Raw genomic sequence first — 12,528 nt, 5'->3', positions numbered from 1 at the left:
TCACATCAGTCTACAAATAAGCCCATTAAAGCCAATCTTCACTTCTATTATAGTGTTTTTGATCTCTAGCATTTCACTTTGGTTCTTAAAATTTTCATTTCTATGCTTATGTTACCCATCTGTTATTGCATGTTGTCTACTCTTTCCCACTAAAAAACTTAGCATATTTATCATAGTTATTTTAAATTGCCAGTCTGATAATTCCAACATGTCTGCCAAATCTGACTCTGGTTTTGATATTTGCTCAGTTTCTCTGAACTGTTTTTTAATCCTTTAGTATGCCTTGTAATTCTCTGTTGAAAGCCAGACATCATACAATAGGGTAAAAGGAACCCAGTATTGATTCTATGGAGGTTTTGTACTTGTGTGTCTCTGCTCTGGTAAACTGTGATTCTCTGCATCCTCCTGTGTGTCTTCCAATTCCTCAGTCCTTTAGTCTTATCCAACTCTTAGCGACCTCATGGACTGCAGCATTCCAGGCTCCTCCATCCATAGGATTTCGGGCAAGAGTACTGGAGTGGGGTGCCATTGCCTTCTCCACATAGATACTATAAGATATGCTAATTTTCCATTTAGGCTTTTATTTGTTTTTAGGACAGAGACATGACTTTGAAATTCCTAACATTCCACGCCAGAAACTAGAAGTAAGAGCTTTTTTGGTGCTTCCCCCCAACCCAGCTCAATAAATATGCATTTATGTTATCTTGTTTCTGGAAGCTGTGGGTTATGGGTGGGTTAGTTGCTTAGTTGTGTCTGACTCTTTATGACCCCACAAACTATAGCCCATCAGGCTCCTCTATCCATGGGATTCTCTAGGCAAAAATAGTGTAGTGGGTTGCCATTCTAGAAGCTATAGATTAACCCAAAAATTATTCATATTGATTTTTAATAAAACTTTGCTTATTGTATTTTCCTGTTCTATAGTATATAAGTATTTTGAGGATATTTATTGCAGCTTTATTCATTATTCTAACACTGGAAATTAACTCAATATTTGATGGTGGTAAATTATTTTGGAACTGAGTTAAATATAAGTGATAGTTATATTAAAAGTGATTATTTTGTTGTAAGTTTACTAAGCTTAATAGGGCCTAGATATTTGTAAATTTATTTTAAATTCAAATAGGTCTTCAGTCAAGATTTATATTACATAATTAAACAATCTCCCAGTCCCAATACCTTCCACTACTTAAGGTTTATTTCTTGTTCACATTCACAGATGATTGTCTGAAGGCTCTGATAAATTTGAGTTTTATTGAGACTCATAGGGTGACAGAATTAAACATCTGGGATATTTCAGGTAAATAAAACTTTTGCCCAGAATTGACACACTTGGGAACAATTCATCTTTTTTTGGTCAAAAATGTCACATGACCATACTGAACTATAAAAAGGAGTATATGTCAACTTACTATATGCTGAGAAGGAAAATAATACACTTTCAGTTTTTCTAAACAATTATGTGTTACACTATGTATTTTTAAACTGTCTCTACATGACAACTTGTCCCTAGGCTTTGCTCTTAAATGTGAACATTGGGACAATTAAATTTTTCAAGTATTTTTAATTACTATTTTTATTATTTGAAAATTTATTTTTTGCATTTCCCTTCTTATTGTATACTAGTAGGGAATATTAAAGATCTTAAATTACCATTTGAGTATGTACCATATTTTAACCTAAATCTGATGAAATAACAGCTGTCTCCATGAATCTCATAAAAAGTAATTTCAAATAATTGATTAAGATCTATAGATAATAGGCTATGATGAAAAAGAACATTGTAAAAGAATTCAGCAATGGAAATGAAGCAATACATCTAATAATGAAAGGCCCTTGGGCACATTATTTAACCTTTCTGGATGTCATAGAATGATATTTATAAAAAGACAGTTGGATTAAATGATATCTTTGGTTCCTTAGCAGAGAAATTCTGACTTATAACAGTCGGTAATGAAGGCATAGTATATACTTGTAACTTACTTTTACTTGCTCTGTTTATAAACTGCTGGACACTGAATTCTCTGTATTCCCTTGCCTGTTATCTAAGTTTTAACTTTTCTTATATTAATTAGAAGAAGTTAAAGTGGATTAGCATAATAATGATTTTCATAGTCTACAGTTGCCAGGAAATACAATATCTAGAAATTCTAACTCTTCATATATTATCTTTAAAAAATTTACTGATTAGGGGACTAACCATTGGATAGTTACTTTAAATATAATTCAACAAATAAGTTTTCAGTCACTCCCAATAATTTTAGGTAGCTTTAAGTCTTTGCTTCTACTAAGAATTAATTATGCTAAATGTGTGACAGACATTCATGAGCTACATATTTATATAAATTGATTTTTTATTAAATTTATATAAATGATAAATAAGGGAATTTAGACTCATCAGTAAAGAATCTGCCTGCAAAGCAGGAGACATAGGAGATGCAGGTTTGATCCCTGGGTCTGGAAGATCCCCTGGAGAAGGGAATGGCAACCCATTCCAGAATTCATGCCAAGAGAATCCCATGGACAAAGGAGCTTGGTGGGCTACGGTCCGTAGGGTCACAAATAGTCAGACACAGTTGAAGCAACTGAACACAATACTATTTCAGCATTGAGTTGGGGGAAGTGATTGAAAAAATTGATGCTTTACCTTTTCCTAATTGATAAATTTAAACAGAAGGAAATTGGGTTATATTATTATTATCATTTATAAAAGAAGTTTGAAAAGCACATATCAATATTTTAAGATATTCTTCACAATTTGCACATTAATGACATATTTTTAAACATTTTTGTTTTAGAATCAATTCACAAGTCAATGTTCCACATTATCTTGCCATAAATTGTTGTGTACCTCTACATTAAATAAAGCCTTATTTTAGAAGTCTTAATATTCAGTGTAATCAATGTTTATAAGTTTATATATTTGATAATTCTACATTTTTCCTTGACAATTTCTTCTCACACTTACTACAATAAGAAATTATTATTATTATTATTTGTCAGAAATTGAAAGACTTGAGGCGAAGTGAAGTGAAAGTCACTCAGTCATGTCCAACTATTTGCAACTGCCTGCACTGTACCCTGCCAGGCTCCTCGCTCCATGGAATTCTCCAGGCAAGAAAACTGGAGTGGGTAGCTGTTCCCTTCTCCAAGGGATCATCCCAGCCCAGGGATGGAACCCAGGTTTCCTGCATTGCAGGCAGATTTTTTTACCATCTGAACCATCACAGAAGCCATATTTTTTAATAAATAATTTTTTCCAAGGAAGAATAACTACATTAGGTGAAATGATTTTTTTTCTAATGAATAACTCTGATCATTATTTTAGAAATGTGAAAGCAAGAGCCCTTCAGTTTGACTTGTGAAATACTCTGCTTTGTTATACTTGCAGTGGGCATAGGCATAGTTGAAAAAAGTTATGATTTCTATATGATAAACTTAAAATCTCATCTAATGCAAGAGAGGCCTGGAGAGTTAGTTCAACTTCTAATATGTGCTAATAATTATACTTTATTGTATATCCCTCCCTGAAATATACAATACTTTTGTATTTAATCAATGTAATCTATATTAAGAAAAATATTTCATTTTTTAATCTAGAAGTATTTAAACCAACAACAATAAAAAATAGAATTTCTAACATTTACAAATAAACTAAGAATTTTCATTTTGGTTTAGTCATATTTTATAGAAATTAAACTTGACTCTTGAAGTTTTGCTATTTAATTGTTGCTATCACTCTCCTGCTGGTATGAGATATACTCCCTTTTTAATGTTTTTTCACTTGGAGGATAACTACAATATTGTGCTGGTTTCTGCCATATATCAACATGCATTAGCCATAAGTATTCATATGTCTCTTCCCTCTTAAACCTCCCTCCCATCCCATCCCACCTCTTTAGGTTGTCACTGGATTTGGCGCTGGATTTGAGTTTCCTGTGTCATATGGCAAATTCCTACTGGCTATCCATTTTACATATGATAATGTATATGTTTCAATGCTACTCTCTCTAATCGTCCCACCTTCTTCTTCCTGCATTGTCCTTTTATAATATATTCCCCTAAACCTAGATACTTATTCCCTGTTTGCATTTTAGCAGACCAACTCCAGAAAAGTTGGAGTTCTTGAACAAAACTTTACCAGGAAAAAAAAGAAAAAGTAGCACCTAAGTGGAAACAAAGAAAGTAACATATATTTTCCGGTCTATTAGCTATTCCTTGTTTTGCTTTCATTAGCTAACTGTGATAGCAATAATTCCCATTGCTGTATCTGGTTTCTTAGATCAAGTTTATCACATAAGGGTAAATCTCTTTTTTAGGTGACTGACAGACAACTACTAGGAGATATCCAGTTCTAGAAGCAATCATGTGCCTATGTGTCAGATAGGCCTCAGTATGAGAGGATATTAAACTATTATCAATAAGGCTAACGAGGATACCATACACAGTGCAATAGTAAACATTATCAGAGGTTATTCCATTGTAGGACTAAAGGTACCTGATGATTTTAGTTCAGCATTTGCGGCTGAACTAAAATTAGATAATAAATTAGAGCACTTATTTCCTTTATTTTATATTTTCCATGAGTCACTGATAGCTTTTTATCCACAAAAATCAACACAATATGGTTTTCCAAAAGATAGTTTTAATGAGTCTTTTTTAGATAAATCACCCTTTGAATATTTTATTTATAGTGATCAATATGAATCTGTTGGTATATTGTGGAAAATTAGCTCAAATTATTTTCAATGATAAAAGGCTTACAGCCCCAATAGTCACAAAACAATTTTAGTTTATTTCCATAGTTCTTGAAACTTAATGAGAGCTTACAATGTCCCATATTTTATGCTAGGTACTTAACACACATTATTATATTTTTTAATCCTTATTTTGTAAGGATGAATATTATGAGTGAGTATTATGCTTAGTTTCACCTGAAGAAGTTTTGAGTTTAAAAGAGCAAAGCAAGCTGTTTAAGTTTATGCATCTGGTAAAAAAAAGTAGGGTGGCTATGTCTGTGTAGTTGGAATCAACAGTTTTCCAATATTTTTTCTTAGACTGAGAACACTTCTCTTTGTCTAGAGAAAATAACCTTATTAAAATTTAGCACTGTGTGCTGACCATGAAGTATGCAAAAAAATTTATATTTTTCAACTAAACTATGAGTTTTGCCAATACAAAATTGATACTTAATTTTAAATCTTTGAAAATATTTTGCTATTTAAAACATTATTAAAGTCAAATAATTTCCTTGAAAAAATAAGATTCTTATGGTAATAGTCCCCTTAGTCATTTTCCCCTTAAATTTAATTTAAAAGGAATTAAAGGCAAATCTGATTCTGGAAGAAAAATGTTTTAACAACATACATTACTGAAAATACTAGATACATAGCTAGTTGTCATCTAAGATTTTTATAGTCAAAGTCTAAATGCTTTTAGCCATTTTGTAAGGAAAAGGAACACACTATATCAAAGGGATCCTTGAAACTATTTCTGATTATCAGTAAAAAATTATAGAACAATTATCATATTCCTTTAGTTTAGTAAACTTAGTATATATATGAACACACAATTTGCTCTCTATTTTAACGCAAGTATTTTAAGTCAGCAATCATAAATTTTATCACTGTATTAATGAGAGCTATATAGAAATAGGCTTCATGAAGAATGTTCAGTTTACATCAGTGGTACCAATATTTCATTCTTTTATTCACTTATCAAACCATTGATTGGCTATTTTTTCATTCACCCATTCCTTCCACTAAGCTAGTAGTAACTATATTTTAGGGTTAGAGGAGTTAATGACAAGAATTATTCAAAAATCATCTTTCTAGTTATATATTCATAGCCATATAAATAAATCAATTATCTGAAGATTCTAAATATCTATTGATAAAATATGAACAGTTAGGTGAGTTAGACCACAGAGGTTTTCAAATATAGACATTGTTGATAGAAGCAGTAGAACACAATCTGGGACTCACTCAAGCTGAATTTGTATTAAATTTTATATTCATATACACATATTTATTCAGCAATAGACTTCAGCACTTCACATACTTGAAATGATTAAGAGCATAGGTCTATCCTTAATGAACAATGTACTTGTCACACCTACCTAAAGGAGTAGCTGTTGAACCTCTTGACTTCTACAATAACAGGAGGATTTCTTTGTCAAGCTGTGCATTGTTCAATTTACAAATGTCATCATATTGGTGTACTCAGTGATTGATATCTTTGTGCTTCTTCACATAGTTAAAACACAGATCCAACATCGTAAGTTTGAGGGTTACCTGTAATAAATGTTAGAGGAACAATAATACATTCATTATGGTGTGCTAGTTTACACACAGGAATCAGTAGATGACTCTTTGTTGAACTTAAGTAAATAGCCACTTGACTCTACAGAAATAGTTTTTCAACTGAAAATCTCAATGCAATGAAACACTGTTTTTTCAAGTAATCAGAGAAATAACTTAGAAATGGCAGTTTAAAATACAGAAAAGCTTGACAATCATTTAGTATTCTAAAGTACACTTCAAATTCTAGAGGCAGATTTGGGGGAGGGAATAACAAATCAGATGTAACTTATTTTGCATAGAGTAGGGTAAGCAGTTAGATAGTGTATTAAAAAGCAGATACATTACCTTGCCCACAAAGGTCTGTCTAGCCAAAGCTATGGTTTTTCCAGTAGTCATGTATGGATGTGAGTGGGACCATCAAGAAGGCAGAGCACCAAAGAACTGATGCTTTCAGATTGTAGTGCTGGAGAAGATTCTTGAGAGTCCCTTGGACTGTAAGAAGATCAAACCAGTCAATCCCAAAGGAAATCCATCCTGAATATTCATTGGAAGGACTAATGCTGAAAGCTGAAGCTCCAATACTTTTGCCACCTGCTGCGAAGAGCTGACTCACTGGAAAAGACCCTGATGCTGGGAAAGATTGAGGGCAAGAAGAGAAGCGGCTGACAGAGGATGAAATGGTTGGATGATATTACTGACTCAATGGACATGAGTTTGAGCAAACTCTGGGAAATAATGAAGGACAGGGAAGCCTGGTGTGCTGCAGTTCTGGGGATGCAGAGTCAGACATGACTTAGTGACTGAACAACAACAAGGGGCAGACGGGCCAATGAATCTGGGAGTGTAAATTCTCTTTCATTTGTATCTGAGTATGGGTAATCCTAGATTTCTGCTCATTTCCTGCTTGATCCCATGTTCAAACTACTGTTAGTATATAATACCATAATTTTCATTTGCATATTAATACCTACATAAAAGCGGTAGAAGAAAAATTCAAGAACAACCAGAATTCTAAAGTGAAGACATAATTTAAATTTCTTTATGTAAATAATTACTTTCAAGCAATCAAATATTGATGTTACATTAAGTAAAGTAATATAATAAAATGAGTAGTTATAAATAATGTAAACACTAACAGTCCTGGTTTTGGTGTATAGCAAGTTTGGCTTTGAATCACGATTCCCTCAATTCTTATGTGCAAGTAACTCCATGTGACTCATGTGCTTATGTGGAAAATAGAAAAAAACTAGTAACTATATTTAACATTAACAGTTATTCTATGTAAAGTACTTCATAGGCAACCAAAATTGTTGACACTTAAAAATATCTTCCAAATATGAACATGCACGCTCAGTTGTGTCTGACTCTGTGATTCCATGGACTGTAGCCTGCAAGGCTCCTCTGTCCATGGAATTTTCTGGGCAAGAATAGGAGTGGATTGCCATTTCCTACTCCAGGGGATCTTGCTGACCCAGGGACTGAACCAGTGTCTCTGTGTGCCCTGCATTGGCAGGCAGATTCTTTACCACTGTGCCACCTAGGAAGACCCACCCCTTTATTAAATATACCTCCTTTCTTTTCAACAATGAATGAACAAGAACTGTCCAGAATTTGGTGAGGATGAAGTCTGTGAACATCAGTGACTACTTTATTACTGTTTTTTATGTTTAATCTCCATGATATTACAAGGATTGTTAACCAGGTTTCTTTCCCAAAAGACAACATAGGCATTTTTAAAAAATATTGACTCATTGTTTTACACAAAGAGTAATGATTTGTAGCTGGAAGGCTTGAATTTAGATGTCATCTCTACAACTTTCAGTCATGTGACAATGGGCAAATCATTTATTACTGTCTTTCAGACCCTTCATATGAAATTCTGTGGGGTAATAGAAAATGTATTTAAATGAATACTGAGTGTTAAATGACATTTTGAATGAAAATTATTTTTGCATTTGATCTGGCATTTTAGTCTTAAAAATTATCAAGATCAATTGATGGCAGCTAATATAAAATGTATTGGCTAGTTCTGGTCTTCATACTATTAATTCTATAACAATTCAGTTCAGTTCAGTTCAGTTTAGTTCAGTTGCTCAGTCGTGTATGACTCTTTGCCATCCCATGGACTGCAGCACGCCAGGCTTCTCTGTCCAACACTAACTCCCAGAGCTCGCTCAAACTCATGTCCATTAAGTTGGTGATGCCATCAACCATATAATCCTCAGTCGTCAACTTATCCTCCTGCCTTCAATCTTTTCCAGCATCAGAGTCTTTTCCAATGAGTCAGTTCTTTGCATCAGGTGGCCAAAGTATTAGAGCTTCAGCTTCAGCATCAGTCCTTCAATTCTAAAACATGTTTCTTGTTACAATGAAGTGTTCTTATGAAACATCTACCTTTACATCCTTACATACAAATTAACAGTGTTTCTCTCTAAAATCTATTTTGCTATTAGTCATTTGAGCTACTGTAAAGAAATCTTTAGGTATAAATAATCTATTACACTGATAATGATGGAAGTCATATTACACTGATATTTTTATTAGTAGTTATATATACTAGTAGTTTAGACTAGTGGTTATTCTTTTGAGCCTTGACAAGTAAATGATTTATACTCAGGCCATATTTTAGTCCACACTAAATGTAAAATTTAATTCCCTCAAGATTGATCATAAAAAGTTATTGTAAATTACCACATCATATAAGATAATATATATCTTATGACATGAAGCAATCTTATTACATAAATATGTATCTTATTATGAAAAACACAGAATCTTGTTTGTTTGTGATCTGCCACATTTTTCAAATGGTTTTGGTTACTAATAAGTTATCTACAAAATTCCATAAATAAATAAATCTCATCATTATATAAGACAAGCAGTGATGTGTTCACCAGATTATGAATTCTGGTTCTAAATTAACAATGCCTGATGCTTTCCTTTAGAAATGTGTATATATATATATATAAATCCACAAATATAATAGCTGTAAATGAGACAGAAATAGAAGATTATTTTTAGATCTAGTAGATTATCAAAAGCTAGAACATCTTTTTTGAGTGCACTCTATTTCCATATGATAAACTTGAATTCTCTTCCTGGATTTTCAATTAAAAGACATAGGGGATGTTGTTTTTTGGCAGTGCAACATAAAGACACTTAAAGTGCATCAAAGATTCCCATTTTGCTGCCCTTTGATACATAGATCTTTAGTTTCAAAAATCCATTTCTATTTACCAGTAAAGTTTGCTTTTTATTTAAGCTACTTTAAGACTATTTCTTTTTCATATAAACCAACTCAGTTTTGACAGCTTTATTTGTAAATCTGAAGTGAAAAAATGCTTTAAAAAAATTGTAATTCGTTTGGCTGCAAAATTATGGCAAAAATTTCTGTCAAGCCAAACTATCGTAGGGTACTTATAAACTTCATTACTCCCTGTTTATAACATCCATATATTTTACAGAGAAATAGTAGCATGGAGCTGTCCAGACTCTGGTAGAGATATTATATAAAAAGCAAAGTGCAAAATTGTGACATACATGAATTTGGAAGATGTTTTTAGTGTTTTATGGGCTTCCCTGGTGGTTCAGATGATGAAGAATTTGCCTGAAGTGCAGGAGACACGGCTTTGATTCCTGGGTTGGGAAGATTGCCTGGAGAAGGGAATGGCTACTCATGTCAGGATTCTTGCCTGGAGAATTCCATGGACAGAAGAGCCTGGCGGGTTACATTCAATGGAGTTGCAAAGAGTTAGACAGGACAATGGAACCCCACTCCAGTACTCTTGCCTGGAAAATCCCATGGATGTAGGAGCCTGGTGGGCTGCAGTCCATGGGGTCGCTGGGAGTCGGACACGACTGAGCGACTTCACTTTCACTTTTCACTTTCATCCATTGGAGAAGGAAATGGCAACCCACTCCAGTGTTTTTGCCTGAAGAATCCCAGGGACGGGGGAGCCTGGTGGGCTCCCGTCTATGGGATTGCACAGAGTCAGACACGACTGAAGCGACTTAGCAGCAGCAGCAGAGAGAGTAACAGTCTCACTTTCATGCTAATTCAGTAGTTTGGGGACTTATTGCATTAATAGTTCTTGACTTTTTATATTTATTGTTAATACAGTTTGATTTGATCATCTCTTCCCATTGTAATATAATTAGATATTTTAAAAAGTTTTTTTTAGACAACACAAAAACAAATCTCTCTGACCATATGTTCTTGACTATCATTGGATAAATGATCTGGACTGCCATTTTAAACTATGACTTATTCTTAATTCATTTCAGTACAACACAAATATTAAAACTTCTACTAGAGTGTGTGCAATGTTTGAAAGTTACATATATTGAAAAAATATTTTCTAAGTGCCTAGTTATAAATTGTACACTTACTAAATCAATCAGGAAACAATTCATGAATATTATATGGTGCATTGCTGAATTGTATACAACAAAGTGTTGAAGATCTATTGGGCAAAGAATATGAATTTAGCAATACATTTTGATATCCCTAGTAACCATATAATAAAACATAACTGATTTACCCTTCTGGTATTGAAAGAGTTTTATGAGATATCATCCAGGTAGTATCTTGTGACACAGTCTAAATTCATGAACTATTTCCTGCATTGCATCCAAATTAATATCAGAAGAATATGACAGTACAACACATGGGATATAAAATTCTTCATAAAACATTACAATGAAATAAAGATGGTTTCAGGATGTTTACTGACTTTGCTTACAGTAATTAGAATACTTAGATTTTATTTGAAGCCACAAGTTCTCTTAATGCATACATATTCAAATGTTTCTTTTTCTTCTAAAAACTGTACTTTGTTTGTATCTCAAATTTCAAGTGTGCAGACAAGACTTTATAAGTAAAGCTTAAAAAATTCACCCAAAGAAGTTGTGCATTGTAGGTGAATTATATGAATATTGAAAGTCAGTAAAGATTTAAGGATATGGCTCTTTTTGATTGACTAGTACTTAAAGGATTTCTTAAGAAGTTAAAACAAACCAAGTTATCTATATGTGATTTAATTTTAAAGCAAATACATAAATATACATTATTGGCATTGCTTGGAAAACCCAAAAGCAAAATATAACAGCATTGAAAAAGATTCACATTTTCTGATTCCACTTAAATCACCTATTTCTGAATATGAGTATTACATGTCATGAATGGGAAAACATGTAGTAAAGTTGCTACACAAATAGAATTTTATGTTATTTATTTTATAAAGAAATCTTTGGGTAATAATAAATGAATAAAGAGTTGAAACTGACAAATGGAAAGTTCTAAAGCAAAGGATGGCTACAGTGTTTTGTCCCTGATATGAAACTGAATAACTACTACTACCATTTCACTTGCATCCTTAGACTCCTTCATTCCTGTTTCTCTAGGTTGGCTGATGCATTGCTACCCACTGGGGCAATTCCACTAATGCTGTTGGCGGCAATTGCTGCTGCAGTGACAGCAGAAGACTTCTTCAGGCTCTTAGGCCAGATAAAAAATTGAGACACAAGTTCAGTCTGGACCCCTGAAGAGCCACTCTCCAAGGTCTTATCAGCTGTAATCTCTCTGAAAGCTCCTGGTCATCAGGTCTAGCCTAGAGCAAATAGAAAATCCCAATAGGTAGTCTGTTCAAGAGAATAGAAAAATCAGTGGAATTAGCTGATTTTATGGCAATCCAATCAATGAATGAAGCAATTTTCCCATTTTTGTCTATTTTTTAAACATTTTATTTGACTAGTGTATAGGCATAGCTTCTGAAAATCATTGGAAAATCCAGGCCTTATATGCTTTGCACTTAATTTTCTATACTGTACCTGTAAGTTGCTGTCTTTGAACAGCACAGGACTTCTGAATGCATGGAAAATAAATTTCAACAAATGATACCATTTCTGTAATGCACAGTCAGTGCAAATAAATATAAATTCCATTTGTTTCCAAATATCTTATACTAAAAAATTCTCACCTTGTTAGTGCTTATAAAATCTGTTGCCAGGTGTTTTGACATATACTAGTCTAAAAATATTAGATTCTCTAATATTTATATAATATTGATCTAATAATACTATGAGAATCTAAAGTTTTTGATTCTTCCATACAGTAGTTTTAAAAAGAATGAGAAAATATTTATATTAGATTAACTTTTGTTTAGAATAATTTAATTGTACTTTTTATAATCATGAAATAGTTCTATCATTTTTCCCAAAGATGCCA

This window comes from Budorcas taxicolor, chromosome 17 (assembly GCF_023091745.1).
Source record: "Budorcas taxicolor isolate Tak-1 chromosome 17, Takin1.1, whole genome shotgun sequence".
NCBI lineage: Eukaryota > Metazoa > Chordata > Mammalia > Artiodactyla > Bovidae > Budorcas > Budorcas taxicolor.
Note: the sequence above shows the minus strand (reverse complement) of the source record.